This window comes from Narcine bancroftii, chromosome 8 (assembly GCF_036971445.1).
Source record: "Narcine bancroftii isolate sNarBan1 chromosome 8, sNarBan1.hap1, whole genome shotgun sequence".
Classification (NCBI taxonomy): domain Eukaryota; kingdom Metazoa; phylum Chordata; class Chondrichthyes; order Torpediniformes; family Narcinidae; genus Narcine; species Narcine bancroftii.
In genome coordinates, this window is record NC_091476.1 from 40,435,845 (window position 1) to 40,453,426 (window position 17,582).

General features: G+C 41.5%; 1 protein-coding gene across 12 annotated transcripts in view; it reads right to left on the reverse strand.

Annotated features, from left to right (window-relative positions):
* Window positions 1–17,582, reverse strand: part of aff2 (AF4/FMR2 family, member 2) — a 587,176-nt gene that overhangs the window by 74,310 nt on the left and 495,284 nt on the right. The gene's annotated exons all lie outside the window — the stretch shown is intronic.

Sequence of the window (17,582 nt, forward strand, 5' to 3'; positions counted from 1 at the left end):
ACCAACAAGAACCTTCCTGAGCAGTAACCATTTACCTTTCAAGCACCGAAGCCTGGTGAACTTTATACATGTTAAATTCTGTGCACAGTATAAGAATTGCCGGCAACCAGTGAACTTGGAGGAATGAGAAGTGAGATTGGACTGTGAACCAAAGAACTTTTCTAAACTTATACACACATTACATACATGGGCGCTTAGAATTAGAAGGGGGTTAAGTTATGTTAAGTCAATAGTGAAAAGTTAAAGTGTGATTCTGTTTTCATGTTTAAAGATACTTCTGTTTAAGTAAGCATTTGTCTTGGTGAATATCTATTGCTGCTGGGTTTTGGGGTCCTCTGGGCTTGTAACAGTAGTAAAGATAAAGATACACATTTTGGGCCTGAGCCCTTTGAGAAAATATGAGCAAAATCAGGCAGGCGCCTGAATATAATGGTGAGGGGTGGGTCAGGGAGACGAGCACAGGTCCACAGGCAGGAGGTCATACGAGGATATGGGTGGGAGGACACAAAAGAAAAAAAAGCTGAGAAGTGATATGGGGAGGGGATAGCAATGTAATATCTACTATTGTAGTTGCTGTATCTTACATACCCGTGTAGCTACAATAAGTAACAATTTCAGTGCATCTGTACATTGGACTTGTGTAAATGACAATAAACTCTCATGTTAATATTCATGCTGAATGACAGCTCAAATTTTCTGACTTATGTGGCCAAATATTTCTCCTATTTCTAATGCTTCTTAATGGAGGCAAACTCTCTTCAGACCTGACCGGGATACTGACCTTGGTCCTATCTAACACTTTGAAACGGTTCTGCAACGTGCAACAATCAAGTGTGTGACAACTAGCAAAGTATTCCCAACAATCCTACTCCTGGCTCCTTCCAGTATCAAGACTAAATTCCTGGAATGAAGTGGATTATCAATAATCAATTGCTTAAAGTCATTGATATAACTAAATGCAAATAGGAGTCAAGGCCATTAATAAGAAGGGCTGAGGGCTGAAACATTGGTTATACATCGTTACCCCTCTGGACGATGTGAGACCTGTTATGTTCCTCCAGCCGTTCTAGGTTTTTTCTATAATCACCGCCTCTGCAAACTTTTATGTTTCACTAAATGTATTTTCTGGCAAGTTTTAATATCATAGTTTAACATCTAATAAGGATTGTGGGATGTATGCCAAGCAGTAATTTGCAATGTCATGAAACAAACAGTCCAAGTTACTCTTTACCACTTGATTGCACTGGTAGTAGAGCCAGAGATTTTTCCAGAATACAAATTTCCAGCCTCAGCCAAAACTTGGGCCATGCCGATCAAATTGTCTGCCCAAGGTGGTCCATTTAATCAGTACTCAACCCTTATCCCCCTTCAACCTTTTGCATCCAGGTACCTATTTAAATATCTTTACAAAGGTCAGGTTGATTGAAAATTGGAGCAATTTTTTGTAGAAATGGAGCCAAGCTAACTGATGATATTCTTTCTTTCTTTCTTCTTTCTTTGGCTTGACTTCATGGACGAAGATTTATGGAGGAGTATGTCCACGTTGGTGACTGACAAGTCCGATGCGGGACAGGCAGGCACGGTTGCAGCGGTTGCCAGGGAAAATTGGTGGGTTGGGGTTGGGTGTTGGGTTTTTCCTCCTTTGTCTTTTGTCAGTGAGGTGGGCTCTGCGGTCTTCTTCAAAGGAGGTTGCTGCCCACCGAACTGTGAGGCGCCAAGATGCACGGTTGGAGACGATATCAGCCCACTGGCAGTGGTCAATGTGACAGGCACCAAGAGATTTCTTTAAGCAGTCTTTGTACCTCTTCTTTGGTGCATCTCTGACTCGGTGGCCAGTGGAGAGCTCGCCATAGAACACGATCTTGGGAAGGCGATGGTCCTCCATTTTGGAGACATGACCCACCCAGCGCAGTTGAGTCTTCAGCAGCGTGGATTCAATGCTTGCGGACAATGCCAGCTCGAGTACTTTGATGTTAGTGATGAAGTCATTCCAATGAATGTTGAGGATGGAGCGGAGACAGCGCTGATGGAAGCATTCTAGGAGCTGTAGGTGATGCCGGTAGAGGACCCATGATTTGGAACCGAAGAGGAGTGTGGGTATGACAACGGCTCTGTACTCCCTGATCTTTGTGTGTTTCTTTAGGTCATTGTTTTTCCAGACTCTTTTGTGTAGTCTTCCAAAGGCACTATTTGCCTTGGTGAGTCTGTTGTCTATCTCTTTGTCGATTCTTGCATCAGATGAAATGGTGCAGCCGAGGTAGGTAAACTGGTAGGTAAACTGGTTGACCGTTTTGAGTTCAGTGTGCCCGATGGAGATGTGGGTGTGCTGGTGGTCATGGTGGGGAGCTGGTTGATGGAGGACCTCAGTTTTCTTCAGGGTGACTTCCAGGCCAAACATTTTGGCAGTTTCCGCAAAACAGGACGTCATGCGCTGGAGAGCTGGCTCTGATTGGGCAACTAAAGCGGCATCATCTGCAAAGAGTAGTTCACGGACAAGTTGCTCCTGTGTCTTGGTGTGAGCTTGCAGGCGCCTCAGATTGAAGAGACTGCCATCCGTGCGGATGACATTCAAAGGGCTTTTAAAAAACAATTTCCTGATCGCACCCAAAATGTTACTTTTACCCCATCACTTGTTGCCTATTCCTTGGGAGGTCAGAGAGCCTTCACACTACTTTGATGTGTATGAGAGTGCCATCCGTCAGCACAATATAGGAGCAGAATAGACCATTCAGCCTGCCGCGTCTGCTCTGCCATTCCACGTGAGCTGAATCATTCTCCCACTCAGCCCACTCCCCTGCCTTTTCCCCATAACCTTTAGATGCTTATCCATCCCTGCATCAAATATACCCAATGACCTGGCCTCCACATCGCCCGTGGTAGCAAATTTCAGAGGTCCACCACTCTTTGATTGAAGAAATTCCGCTGCATCTCTATTTCAAATGGGAGCCGTTCAATCTTGAAAGTGTGTCCTCTTGACCCAGGCTCCCCCACCATGGGAAACAACTTTCCCACTTATACACTGTTTAGACATTTCAACATTCAGAATGGTTCAATGAAGTCCTCTCCCCACCTCCCCCCCCCCCCCCCCCACCCATTCTTGTGAACCCTTTAACTGACTGAGTGCAATCATAGAATTCAGACAACAGAGATTTTTAAAAAGTCTTTGAGGTTACTGATTAGTTCTGAGTCTTGCTAAATTCCCTTCAAGTGTTATTTTTTATTATTTAATTCCAGGTAGTGTCAGCCTGGGGTGTAATGAACCCTGACTGCTGTGTTTTCCAGCCCAAAGCAAATATTTCCTCCTTGCAATTTCTTTCACTACTTTGTGAAAGGTAGTTTTCCCAACAGAAATCAAAGGGAGTGATCCGTGTTGTCCATGTTTTCAGTACAACCACGTTGCTGTTATTAAATGATCCTCAACACATCATTTACCATAATCTCGTGATAAATTGCCTTGAAGAATAATTTTATCACTTGCAGAGATCATAATGTGCAATGACTTGCCTTAAAAATCATTAAACTTCTTAATATATTAAATTATTGCTTGCCTGTGCAGTAATTGTGTAAAATCAACTGTTATGGCTGCTGCTATAATGTTATGAAATTCCTCAGAGAGAGAGTGTCGTCAGCTAAATTAAACGTATCATCGCGAAATTACAACCAATTAAATTTAGTGAAACCAATTAAAGTGGTCAGAATTTATTTGATCGATTACTCTGGTTTAAAACCATTCTCATTCACTTTGGACCTTTTTTTACTCTTTTTCCTATCTGGACCCATATTCACCGGGCCTTACTGACGCTGAACCTGGTGCCCGAATCTGGAAGGAAGAAATCCATCAAAAACCATCACCCCGGGGCACAGGTGAGAATCATTAGCTGAAATTTGGGGGGTTTCGAAAATTCACAGTCACATGTTTTAATCCAAAATCTCACTGAAGTACCATTGCTTTTTAGATCAAACATTTGGCACAATACTTCTATGTATAGAATACATTTTAACATAGCAATAATATCCCAAGAAAATTCATGGTAACTTTAGTAAATTAAAAAAAAAGACCTCAGGTCCTCCCAAGCTATTTATAGCTTATTACATGTTCTCAAAACGTGGTCACAATGCTGGTGCTGGAAATATGGCAGGACAATTAAGCTCCCACAATGAGACCAGATAATGTGTCTTCCATGATGAAAACCAACAATACAAATGTTGATGGAGAATCACAATTTTTTATCATGAAAACATCATGAAATTTGTTGCTTTGCAGCAGCGTTCCAGATCCTATAAATTTACATTTAAAATAAATGAATGAGTGCAAAAATTAGAGAAAGTGATTTCTGTGAAAATCTGATGGTAGAGGGAACGAAGTTGTCCTCGTGGTGTCATTGGGTCAACCAGCAAAGAACAGGCCCTTCGGCCCAGCTTATTTATGCTGACCAAGTAAGCATTCTGGAGTAGTCCTATTTGCCTGCATTTGGTTCCTTCTTATTCAATTCATAAATCTTTTCATAAATGTCTTCCAAATACTGTCATTGTGTGGTGAATGCCTGCCAAGCTGCCTGTCTCCCTTCTGGCGAGCCTTGCTGTACTAACATTGGCTGTGCATTATCTCTACTGTTAAGGACACTCCCCTTCGGTATAACTGTATATGCACCTATTGTTTTTCATTATTGTACCATGAGTTTTTGCTAATAAAAGACATGATTATTGTTTGACCACATCATCTTTGTCTACTTCATCAACTGGCACTTCACATTGCGCCCTCTTCTCTAGTTTTCTCTGCCAGCTTGTTCCAGATATGGACCACCCTCTGAATGATAGGAACTTTAGTTGAAACATCCTAGGCCATCTTTGAAAGAGTGCTGTGACCTTTTTAGCCCCTACTCCCCTCTGAGATGGGAGGCAACGCCTCAGCTTAGCATCTCACATTCTTGCTCGTCTGCTGAAGGATAGAAAATAAATTTCATTCTTAAGTGAGATGTATAAGAATCCATTCTTATCCCTTGTGTCACAAGTTAGATTGTGATGTTACAAATGTGCTTACAAGGGATTCCAGGTATTGTCTTTGATACACTCATGGAATCATACATGAGATTTTGGCATTGTGCATGTTGGCATTAAAACAACTTCCTTGTGTAATTAGGTTGGAAGCTTCCAAAGGTGTTGAAAGAGCCAACTAAGATGCAGGACTAGCTGGACATTCAAACTCAAGGATATAGACCTTGTACAATCAAGGTTTGGTACAGATATTGTTGGTCAGAGAGCCTGTTCTATGTACTGTTGTATGCTCTCTATGTTCCATGTAACTCTGATTCTGGTCACCAAGTACCATACACCCAAATGGACCAGCTACATGTGTGAAAGCAGGTTAGAAGCAGAATATCCTCTGTGACTCACCCCCAACTCCATTTACCATTTACATGGTATAAACTATGGGTGTAATGGAATCCTCTGCATGTTCCTGAATGAGTACAAATCCAATAAAACTCAGAAGTTCACCCTCCAAGATAAGGCAGGCTATTGGCTGGTACACCATCCACAACAATAAGCAATAGTTCCCTCTATCATTGGAGATGATTGCTGCAGTGCGTACCATCCACAAAATTCACTGTTGTTACACATCACACAGAAGATGGTGGGTGCAGGGAATGAGCTGCCAGAGGAAGCGGTAGAAGTGGGGATAACTGTAACATTCAAAAGGCATCTTGGTATTTATGTCGAGAGGAAATGTTTAGAGCAGCCCTTCTCAACAGGGGCCACGTGACACCTCTGGGGGTCATGGTACCTTTAAGGGGGAGGGGGCCATGGAATGAATTAATAAAAAATATTTTTTTTAATGTAGTTGGTAGATAAGAACTATTGAAGAAACCAACTAAATGTGACTGTTTCACAGGTAAGGAGGCCCATAAACGGAGCAAAGTTTGAAGGAGACCATAGTCAGAAAAAGGATGAGAATGGCTGGTTTAGAGGGTTATGGGCTAAATTCAGGCAAATGGAAGCAACTTGGTTGATATGGACAAGTTGGGCTGAAGGGCCTGTTTCTTTGCTGTGGAGAACTCTATGATTCCATAACTCCATTCTGCATCTCCCAAACCCACCATTTCTATCACCAAGTAGGCTAAGGTTATGGGAATAGCACCAGCTTCAAGCTGCCACTGGCTTTAAATCCTTGGGGTATTTGTGACCTTTTTTCACCATGGGAAAGCTTTCACCACAGAAATCCAAGAGGATTGTTTCTTTTTTTTTAATAAAATATATTTATTGAGTTTAACATATAAATCCGACGTACAAAGTCTACTAATATAACAAAAAGCATGTATTTTATCATATGCATTTCACAAATTAATATAAATGTAATTCAAAGAGGTCCATTTAATGTCACTTCTCGAGGTTGGTTAGGGAATAAATGAAAACCTTGCTAATGAAGTTCAAGTTCATTATCATCTGTACATAAACATCCAGACGGAAAGAGCATTTCTCCGGACCCTGGTGCACACACATGTACACACATAATGTACAGTAAATAATAATTACATATATACTTTAAGATATAAAGTAAATCTATATAAATATTTTGGAATGATTTACTCGGTTACAGGATATCATTCATCAACCTTAGAGACTGCAGGAAGAAGCTACTTCCCAGCCTGGTAGTTCTGATTCTGATGTTCCTGCAACTTGTTCCTGATGGTAGTGGGTCAAAGATACTGGGCACTGGGAGGAAAGGGTCCTCAATAATTCTTTGAGCCCTATTGAAGCAACATTCCCGTGAATGTCGTCAATAGAGCAAAGGGAGACCACAGAGATTTATTTGGCCAGTTTAATGATCCTCTCTATTGATTTCTGGACTGATGCTTTACAGCTACCATCCCACACAATGACAGAGTCAAGCAGGACACTCTCAATTGTGCTTCTGTAAAATGTTATCAAGATGGGGGCTGGTAGCCTTGTCCTCCTCAACCTGCTTTGGAGGTGCAACCTCCTAACTATTGTGATACTGCCTAACTAATGAGGAGGTGTTGTGGGTCCAGGATAGGTCATCCATTATATGCATGTCAAGGAACTTGGTGCTCTAAAATCTCTAGACAATGGAGCCATTGGTGTGTTGTGGAGTGTGGTTGATCTTGGTCCTCCTGAAGTTTACAGTAATCTCCTTTGTCTTGTCCATGTTGAGACTCAGGTTGCTCTCACACCATTTGAAATGATTCATCCTCTGAATTTGTTAAAAATGAAACAAGTGCTAGTGTCCGCCTGGGCTGGATGCACACATGCCAGGACATTCCATTCTAAGAAGGGTGACTGAAAATGGGGGAAATTGCATAGGTCCTCAGCTACCAGGAAAGTCTGCAACTGAACCTTGCCTGGACTATCAGACACGTGGTGTGAAGAAACGGTTTTTGTTGCTGACTACACAGAACATATGTATTCAGTCAAGGAACAGCTGGTTTCTAACTCTGTCCTTGAACTGAGGCATGTCATTGCATTAACTTATATCCTCGTGTAAACATTTTGAAAAGATTATCATGGAGAGAAAGAATCCTTTCCACAAAGCACTAAGGATCTATTAGTGCTTTGTCAAAATTGAGGAAAGCAAGGCTTATCTTATCAAGCTTGGAAAAGATGAAGTGTTTGTGACTGATTCTCTCCACACAGAAGAATGAGTGATGGTGCAATGTCTGGGGAGACTGAATAGTAGCATCAAGAGTCTGAGCTCAGCTGATTGACAAGTTTATGACTATAATGAGCAGAACTGGGAATTGAACAGACGAGTGGAGTGCAGGGTCGGAACGGAGCACAATAGACCGCTGCTGCACGGAATTTCCAAATGTCTGTGTGAATGCAGCAGTAGGAGATGAACTTCATCTCAGATGTGGTAACACCAAATTCCCAGAAGCATCTGCTGCTCTTGGATCATTGGGCATTGTTAAAGTTACATTTCCATTGCAGGAGCCCATCATTATGAATGCCTGCCTGAATTCCCCATTTCTTTTCTGGTGCGAGATTCATCCCGAGTCTACGGCTGTTAACAAGTTAAGCTGCTTTGCCACAGGGTTTTTTTCAACCACACCTGATTGTGACATCTGCAGACTGCTCCCAGTGTATTGAAAGGTTAAAAAACGATCTCATCGAAAGGGCAGCACGTTGATGAGAACCGAAGCACTGGATTCATTTTGTTGTGAGATAGAAGCAGGGAGGTTGTTTCCATTGGCAGATGAAACTGGAACTAGGGGACACGGCCCCATGATTCAGGGGAACAGATTTAAGAAGGAAATTAGGAAATGTTTCTCCCAGAAAGTAGTGGATCTGTGGCATACTCTGCCCAATGAAGTTGCAGAGGCTGCCTCATTGAATGCATTTAAGACACAGGCATACAGCACTTTAACAGGTCCTTCTAGCCACAAACCTGTGCCGCAATTGCACCCATCTGACCTATTAACCAACCGTCCCCTTATCTTTGGCATGTGGGAGATATTGGAGCACCTGGAGGAAACCCACAGAGACAAGAGGCGGGTGTATAAACTCATCAGGGACAGAGGTGAATGTGAACCCAGGTCATTGGTACTGTAATAACATTGTAGTAACTATTACTATAACCATGTCATCTATATTATTAGCATAGAACATTAGAGCAGAGAAACAGGCCCTTCATACAGCTAGTCTGTGTCAAATTATTATTCTTTCTCGTTTCACTGACCTGCACCCAGTCCATATCCCTCTATACCCCTCCCATCCAACACAAAATCCTCATTTCATCAGTCCATGCAGTGGACCAAGAATGTTCAACAAACAGCAAATGATTTTAGATCAATTGTTAACCTTTAATTCAAAATTCAAATTTCAGATTTATTGTCGAAGTAAATACATGACATCACATACAACCCTGAGATTCTTTTTTTTTTACTGCGGGTGAGGCAGAATTACCATTTATCGGCAAGACTGACAGATTTTTATTAATGATAGATATTTTGAAAAATGGGGTAAGGCATGAATATAGGAAATGAACGGAATTGTCTCAAGGCGCTGAATAGCCTTCCTTGTGCCTGTGTTCACTAAACCGCAGTTTTTTCACCTGGACTTGGTTGAAAGGACTAAGCACAGGTGGCATAACCAAGGGCACCTCAGTGGCACAGAGATGATCACCACTGACTTAATGACTTGAGTTGGAATCAACTCTCAAGTCCACAGACATCCTCCATGCTCCTGCAGTCTGTTATAGATTCCCAGAGGAAGGAAGACATCACAAGTGTAACATGATAAGGTTGCAAGCTTAATAAATGTTATAAAAAATCAATATATTGTCAACAGACATAGCCTTTTAACACATTATTCATCCATAATTTGTATCAAGAATGAATCATAAATAGTATAAGCAAAGGGGTTGGCTTATGGGGAGAGATTGACTCGCCTGGGACTCTATTCATTTTATGTTAGAGATGGGGCACAAGAGATATAAAAATTATGAAAGGATAACGCAGAGAAGTTACTTCTGCAGAAAGGTGAGAGTAGAATGAAGGGAAAGAGTCTCAAGATTTAAGACAAATATAAGGATGAAGTGCTTCACACAGAGAGTGGTGAATCTATGGAATTCTCTGGCCAATTCTCTGCCTCATTGAATGAAATTAAGACACAGATGGATAGATTCGGTGGACAACAGGTGGAGAAGCGGAGCTGAGTCCACTGCCAGATCAGCCATGATCTTATGGAATGGTGGGGCAGGCTCGACGGACTGGATGGCTGACACCTGCTCCTGTTTCTTATGTATACATTTTCAGTGAAATATAAGGACTTAAGTTAGTGCCTGCATCTGAATGTACTCCACAACAATGCTCTCATACCGCCCTTGATTTGTACTGATGGAGTTTCTTCATTGCAACCCCATTCACTGCAATTTGCTCCTGTTCCTCTTTGTACCACTTACTCCCAAGGTCAAGGTTGACCTGTCAGCCTGCTCGTAGAAGGAGCCCTCTCAATGTACCAGGTATAATGTAACAACTTAAAGTAGAGATATAAATTCTGGGGGCAATAAATTGAAGATTTAACAGGAGAATGGCTAGAAAGAGGAACTCGGGCAAAAGGCAATAATAATTGGAAAGTTTAAGATGAATATTCAGGAGATATAGAAAGAAAGGTGAGCTGCTGGATTTAGACAAGAGAGGGGGGTTTGGAGAGTCTACATGCTGAGAATGCCCACTTAGGCCTTTTGCTGAAATGGAAACTCAAGTGTATTCCTTCCCTCTACTGATCTAAACTACCCAGTTCACAGGCTGAAATTTTTTAAGGTTGTGGGAGAGAAATTTGCAAAACATAGATGAATATTACAGTTGACATGTTTAGCTCAATGTATTTGCATGGTGTTCTTTTGGTTACAATTTTGTCACTTATTCAAAACAATCAATTTACTTCTGAGGGAGTTAAACAAGAAAATCTGCAGTCGATCTGATTGTTATTTACATAAAAATGCTAGAGAAATGTATCAAGTCACGCAGCATTCTTTATGTAACAAAGGTACATAACCAATGATTCATCAATATGCAAAATGTTGGTGATATTGTGGTGCGCTGTTAGCCAGAATCAGACACACACAAAGATAAAGACTGTACAACAGGCTTTAATCCACAAAGACTTCCACAGAGCCAGAGCTGGCTGTGGCTGCAGCAACTCTGAGTGAGGCCTTGGGAGGCCGGCGCAGGCTCATATCCCGGAGGGTGATTGACACCCAACCGGGTGGGGCTTGATCCATTCAGGTTGACTGATTGACAGCCAGCAAGGTGTTGTCCTGTCCCCTTACACTCCTCCAGGTACAGAGGTTGCCCCCTGCAGTAGGCCCGCGGTGTACCACCACAGATATATCTTTATCTTTGCTTCATAAAGAATGCTGTGTGACCTGCTGAGTTTCTCCAGCATTTTTGTGTAAAAATCAATGAGGGCTTTTCTTGTAAATCAGGGGTCACAAGTTTGATCCTTGTTGGGGCCTCATTTCTGTGAGGGGCATTGGACAAAGTGGCGACTCTTTCTTCCTTACGGTAGACAAAAGTAAGCAATTTCATGTATGTACATTATAAATATAGTATTACATGACAAAACCTTTTACCTTTCTTAAAGTGGGTGCTCAGAGCAATACCAAATATCTAACATTCAAACACACATGGTTTATCACACAAAGTCTGGGATTTCCCAGGAAAAAGAATAAAGCATTTTTAATCACAAAATTAACAAGTTAAAGTTGAAAAGGCCAAACAGATTTGCACCTTTACATAATCCTTTCCATGATTCAAGATGATGTAATATAAAATTCTTTAGTAATTGATGTAATGCAGCAACAATAAATTACGTCCTTTCCCGATAAAAGTTTTAAATGTAAATTGCGATTTTTTTATGTGGTCTACGAAAGTAGATGTCCAATAGTGTCATGGTGTGTGTTTCCCCCTAAGCGGATTAATATGTATAGAAAAGTCCCAGAGCTAAGAAGCTACTTTATAGGAATAAGAGACAGGGACAATTCCAATGCTCATTCCCTTACCTATATTGTAGATGTCCTGTATGCGAGGTTATAAGTGTGAGGTGCGGAGGGTTGGATGGTGGGGGGAGAATGACAAACTTGGTGGTTCATTGCTCATGGCTATAATTATATTTGTAAATATTTGAATATGGAAAATGAGTTTGAGTTTGAAAAATTATAAATAAAATATTCAAAAAAAATTGTTTTTAACTTTAAAAAAAAATTAGACATACAGCATGGATGCAGGCTCTTTCAGCCCTCGAGCCGATGCTGCCCAATTACACCCAATTGACCTACAGCCCCATATGTTTTGAAGGGTGGGAGGAAACCAGAGCACCCGGAGGAAACCCATGCAGGCACAGGGAAAACATACAAGCAGCATTGGATTCGAACCTGGGTCATTCCGCTGAGCTAATTGCTACACTAACTGTGCCGCCCTAAAGTGGATTCAAGATTCAAAACCTACTATGGAAGCTATGGAAAATACATTCAAGCAATTAAATAAATCTGGGATCTTAGTGGGTAACACGATTATGCTGACCGTGCGCTCCAGAGTCAGGAATGTTGGGGACTAGAGTGTGGGCTGGGGGTGCAGCTGGTCAAGGTCTGCTGCACTTATTTTAACAAAGTGATAGGTTGTTATATCCACAGAGGGATTAGCCACCTTGTGTCATTTGGCAGTGGCGTTAGTAGCACTGTTTCTATGTTTCCCTGTTGTCTGTAAGAAGTTGTTAAACCTATCTTTTGCAAATAATGAAAACTTAGTGCAAAAGTAAAAATTAGTTCTGTTATATTTTATTTATTTTCATTAAATGACTGACTTGTTTAAAAGGAATCAGCGTGGAAATGGAAAAGATGGTGGGAAAGACAAATTTACTGCACATTCAAAATGACGTGAAGTAAAAACAGACATTCCCTCCCATTACTCTGACCACAGTACACGCACGGACACACGCACACACACAAAACTCACAGTCACACACAATCATACACTTGCTTGCACATTACAATCACACACACACACAAATAACCAGCACACACACACACTCTTATGCAAAATACAAATACGTGTAAACACACACACACACACACACACACACACACACACACACACACAAGCATACACACTCACACTATAAGCTATTATTGCTTGACTTATGTAATGATATTTAACATCTCTTGGTGGAAAGCATTTCTCAAGTTTTTTTTTCACACAATTCCAGGAAAGAAGTAGTGGAAAGCACTGCAGGTTCTTGAATAGTTTAAGGGATGCCTGGATATTCTATTTCATCTCAGCTCTAATTTACACTTAAAAGATTACCCTTTGGATGTTACACTTGCTATGAAACATCTTAAAACTGCATATGGAAGGGGTCATGACTAGGTGTACATTTTTAATGTTGGAACACCTCAAGGCTACAGCCTGCTGTCATTATCTATTTAAATCTCTTTGGTATGATTAATATTTTCCAGAATAATACTTACACTTTAAAGTTCCTCTGTAAATATAAGCAAATTGAGAACTGCAACTTCAAAGTAGCATCAAGAGACTATACACTCATACTATGTGTTTGATATACTCCATACTTTGTGAATGATGGTTTTGAATGTAATTTTGCATTGTGCAAACATATCCCCAGTTAAATATCAAATATCTATCAACCCTGTCTTTGGAAAGTAAAATCGAGTATGTTACAAGGTAAATGCTTGGAGGAGATTCTTTGGGGTAAAAGTTTAAATGGAAGAGGATTTAAGCAGGGACAAATTGGGTGGCACAATTATTGCAGCAGTTAGAGTAACACTATTACAGCATGTGCCGTGAAGTTCGAAAAGGGCATCCCTTGCATTAAAGCTTGGTCTGTCTATTCACTGCCACAGAACTTCCCTCAGCCATCTTGGACCTCACCATGCCACTGGATCTGGGAGGGGATGTCAAGAGGGTGGCTCTGGACCTGTGGAACCATACCCACCTAAAATTCATTCACGCACACTCTTCCTTTCTGAGGACTGGGGTATAAACCCCACTAACTGACTGAAAGGAACCATCATCCTACGGGATGGAGAGCCAGAACTGCAGCACTGTTGCCCCTGATTCAAATATGCCGCTGTCTGTGAGGAGTCTGTACGTTTGCTCCGTGTCTGGGTGGGATTTCCCCAGGTGCTCCGGTTTCCTCCTACCCTCCAAAATTTAAGGGTTTGCAGTTTAATTTGAGTGAACTATCTGGTATGGAGGCACAAATACAAAGGAGAGGAAAAGACTACAGAAATTTGTGAACTTGGCCAGCACCAATATGGGTATCAGTTTCACTCCATTGAGGATATCTACAAGAGTCAGTGACATAAGAAAGCAGCCTCAAGTACCCTCACCAGCCAGGCCACGGTGCTATCAGGAAGGAGGAACAAGGCAAGCACCCAGCGGCACAAGGACAGATCCTTCCCCTCTGCCATCAGGTTTCTGAATGGACAATGAACTCAGACACTACCTCACTTTCTCCTAATTTATTTATTTTTAATTGTAATTTATTGCAATATTTACACCTGTGATTTTGCCACAAAAATCAGATTTTATAGCATGTTCAGAACAATAAATTCTGATTCTGATTCGGAAATTGGCTGGTACAGGTTTAAAGGGCTGGAATCGGCTTCTACCGTGCGGTAAATAAATGCAAACATTTTAAAAATGATCAGTCTTAAAGCAACTGCTTGAAAGAGTGGAGGGAGATGGAAAGGCAGAAGCTTCAGGAGAGAATTTCAACATTCATTAGAAATCAAAGCAGAAGGCATGGCTACCAATAGTGGAAAGAAGAAATCATGGATGTAAAGCAATATCCAGTGAATGGTGTGTTCCAAACAAGGAATCATTTTGAGATGCAACGCTGCTACCTGTAGGACTTTAGAGCAATGGGAAGGAAGATCATTCAACCTATGTAGAATTAAGGATTTTTAATTTAATTTAGACATACAACACAGAAACATTTTGGCCCACAAGCCTGTGACCCCCCCAATTACACTCAATTAACCTATGATCCCGTTTTGAAAGGTGGGATCGGAGCACCAGAAAGGAACCCACACAGACAAGGGGAGAATGTATGAACTCTTTACAAACAGCACCAGGTTCAAACTTCCATCATGGGTGTGTAACAGCGTTATGCTAACCACTTATACCACTATGTTAACAGTGTCGTTGTTTGTTTTGGCTTTGCTGTCTACATCTTCTGTCATGAGAATACTTAGCTCATGCATACAAAGGGTGTTCTATTCCAGATATTGATCGCTCTCAAAGGAATATGGAGTGGGTTGTAAAAAGGGTTGCCCGTTTACTTGTTACCACCATCTGGCAAAAGTTAAAGTTACCTCCTCTTTCTGTCGAGGACATCCTGACATCAGATTTTCTAACATCTGAAACTACAGTTTCTGACTTTCAAGCCAAGACATGATAGGTGAAACGTGCTCTCTCAGCAGTGAGAAAAGTTCAAATTCATCTGAATGAACAGACGAAACAGAATTTCTCTGCAGAAGATGTCAAAGCACCATCTTTGAGAGGAATGTGAGAATTATCACTGGTATTCCAAGTTCAAAGTTGAGATTTATTGTCAGAGTGGATGGCATGGTCAGCGCAGCGGGTAGTACAACATAATTAGATACAGCGGCCTGGGTTTGTATCCAGTGCAGTCTGTAAGGAGTCTATAAATTCTCCCCATTTCTGTGCAGGTTTCTTCCAAATGCTTCGGTTTCCTCCCACCTTTCAAAACACATGAGGGCTGCATGTTAATTGGGATATTTGGGCAACTTGGGTTCGTGGACCAGAGGGGCCCTGTAACTGTGCTGTGTGTTTAAATTTAAATTTAAAATTTAAGTACATACATGACATTATATACAACCCTGAGATTCTTTGTCCTGCAGGTCAGGCAGAATTTCTACTTATTGGAGGTGAAAAAAAGTACTCAAATAAAAATGCATATACAAAAGAGAGAAATGTAAACAAAGAAAGAAGTGTAAACAAACTGCAATTCAGAAAACAAATATTCAATAATAAAGAATGTTCAAGTTAAAAGGCCTTAAATGAGTCTTTGATTAAGTTTGTCGTTGGTGGAGGAGTAGCAACTGTTCCAGAACCTGGTGGTCTTGTGGCATCTATACACCTCCTTCCTGAGAACAGAGCACATCCTGGGTGGTGTGGATCCTTGATGATTGCTGCTGTTCGATGACCGCAGCATTCCACGTAGATTTTCTTGATGGTGGGGTCAGTTGTGCCTGAGATGTACTGTGTCCACTACATTTTGCAGGGCTTTCCACTCAGAGGAGTATTGGTGTCCCCAATCCAGGCCATGATGCAGCTGGTCAGCTCACTTTCCACTCCACATTTGTAGAAGTTTGCCAAGGTTTCCAATGTCATACTGAATTTCTTGGCTGGATTTTATTGCACACGCAACAGAACTACAGCTGGCACTACATCACTATCGTGTGACTCTTTGTAGGGCCTTGCTATTCAACAGCTTCCCTCATTTTGTTAATGAGTCAGAATTTTTCCCCAGGGTAAAAGCGCCACACACCAGAAGTGGAGAACCTGCAGATATATGGATAGTTAAGGTATCAAAGTTTATGGGGAGAAGGCAGGGGAGTGGGGCTAAGAGGGAGAATGGATCAAGTTATGATTGAATGGCAGAGTGGACTCAATGGGCCAAATAGCCTATGTCTGCTCCTATATCTTATATTAGAGAACTGGAGCAACATACTTATTACTGAAAGGTCAGCAAGACAGTCAGTGTCCATGGGAGGCAATAGACAGTTGACGTTTAGAGCCAAAACCCCTTCATTTCAACAGGGCAGATGTCCAAATAAAAGGGTGGGATGGGGGAAGGGTCTGAGATGGCAGGAGATAGGTGAATACAAGTGGGTGGGGGAAGAAAGTGGGTGGAGAAAGAAGAAAGAATAATATAAGAAGCTTGGAAGTGATTGGAGGAAGAGGCAGAGGGGTGAGAAAGATATACTCTGATAGGAGAGAACAGTAGATGGTAGAAAGAAGGGATGGGGAACTAGAGGAAGGTAGGGTGATGGTCAGGTTGACAGGGCAGGAGAGGAGAAAGAGAAGGTGGAAAAGGGCCAGAGGGATAAGGGAACTCAAGGGAAGGGTCAAAAACAAGGGGTGGGAGGTAGGGTGGGTTGGAGAAGTCAATGATGACACAGTCTGTTTGAAGAATGTCCAGTTGTTGCTCTTCCAATTTGCACGTGGCCTCAACTAAAGTCAATCATGGACACACATGTCAGTGTGGGAATGGGAAATGAAATTAAAATGGCTTGCCACCTGGAGGACCAGAGGACATGTGTGTAAGGTGAGTGGGGAGGAAGTTTAAGGGAAATGTGTAGGGCAAATATTTTTTATGCAGAGGATGGTGGATGCCTGCAAAAGACTGTCATGCGTCATGGCGGAAGCATATCCAATGGTAGCATTTAAGTGGCTTCTGGACAGACACCAGAATGTGAAGGGGATGGAAGGATATGCATCAGGTGCAAGTAGCAGAGTTTTAGTTTAATTTGGACATAAGGTTTACGGCTGATGTGTGGGCTGAAGGGCTTGTTCTTGTACTGCACAGTGTTCTATGCATTTCAGGATGCACTGGTATTGGAACATCATGAGGTTATGAAAGACACCATGTAAATGCATGTCATCTTAGCCAAGCACACCCCCCCTTAACTTCACACACACACACACACACACACACACACACACACACACACACACACACACACACACACACACACACACACACACACACACACACACACACACATCCATCCAGATGTGTTTAATAAAAATCACTGTTGAAACATATGGAATTTGGAAATGAAGTAAAATAATCAATGTTTTCTGTGACTTAGAAATGTTAATCAAATTTGCTCAAGTTAAATTATTTGTTGTCAAGGATGCTGATCAGGGATGTAAGATGTTTATAAATTCATTAGGACAATGACATCCCGTAGATTCTGACAACTGAATGAGAATACAGTTTGGGCAAAATCAACCAAAAATGTTTAAAGGGCAAAAATATCACTTAGTTATGCAAATCCCTCTTACTCCATCATC